Below are 1,240 nucleotides of genomic sequence, written 5' to 3'. Positions count from 1 at the left end.
GCCCGTACATGTGCTGCTGATGCTTGTTCAGTACATCAGACAGGGTTCACATACTGCCACATTTTTTATGGCAGACTCGAACAGTTAGGATGCTTCACATTCCTGACGTGCAGTGATCTGAATTTTTTAACAGATTTCATTTAAACACCTAAAAAGAGGAAAGAAATAGAGTAACTCGGGATAATGATGTTTATCTTTATAATCATCACAAACTGCTGAGCCAGGATACAGTATATGTAAATACTCCTGATTGATGTGATTAATAAATTGTTTATTTTTTCTTTTTTTTCTTTTTTCTTTGGTTTTGAAACAATAAATAAACAAATCTATTATAAAACAAACAAATAACTATTTACATAGGTCCACAGCTGATCAATACATCAAAGTTATACATATCAACAACAATTAATATTTTTCAAGCAATTTTTTAAATTTAAGCCAAGATTTATATGAATGTGCAATATTAGAAGTTCTCATCTTTACAGTATGCAGTTCACTATTGCAAACAATGTTTGCCATACTAATAAATTCAACACTAGAGCCTCGTTAGCGCAGTAGGTAGTGCGTCAGTCTCATAATCTGAAGGTCGTGAGTTCGATCCTCACATGGGGCAAAGATTTTGGGTGGGAGGATGGCATAATGGTTAAGGCATTTGCCTTACAAACACAAGGTGCAGGGTTTGATTCTCACATGAGGTAATTGGCTAGGCTTAAAATGGCCCACAAGGGCAGTTAGCCTAGTACTAACCTATGAACCTATGAACTAGAGGGGGTAATGTTACTTCTCCAATTTTCAGTAATTACTTTTCTGGTTATAGCAAGAATAGACCAAAGAAGATGAACTTAGGTTTTTGGAATTACAGCAGGAATTGGAGCAATAAATATAACTAAATATTTAGAAATATTACATCTATCTGACCATAAAGCTTGAACAAAGTTATTCATTTATTTCCAAAAAGGTCAGATGACTTCACATTCATATAACATATGTGTCCAATCAGCTATTATTTCAGAATCAGATCTCCAGCATTTAATTCTATTTGATTTATACATAATTGTAATTTTTTTTAGGAGTGACAACTTTATGTAAGACTTTAAAAGTGAAAATTTTCCAATATAATAAAGATGTAGTTTTATCTGTAGATTTTAATATTATTTTCTTGTATTCTTCAGAGAAGTCTTCATTATTAATTTTTAAGGAATGGTTCCAAAAGGAATTATCTAAATATGTGAAATCTAAT

At 31.9% G+C, this 1,240-nt stretch overlaps 1 non-coding gene across 1 annotated transcript; it reads left to right on the top strand.

The window, feature by feature from the left end:
- Window positions 1-540: 540 nt before the first annotated feature.
- Window positions 541-613, top strand: TRNAM-CAU. The gene has a single exon. It is a non-coding gene; the product is annotated as a tRNA-Met (tRNA).
- The last annotated feature ends 627 nt before the right edge of the window (window positions 614-1,240 follow it).

Source organism: Protopterus annectens, chromosome 2.part0 (assembly GCF_019279795.1).
Source record: "Protopterus annectens isolate FY-2018-M chromosome 2.part0, PAN1.0, whole genome shotgun sequence".
NCBI lineage: Eukaryota > Metazoa > Chordata > Ceratodontiformes > Protopteridae > Protopterus > Protopterus annectens.
This window is presented reverse-complemented; position numbering and strand designations above follow the sequence as displayed.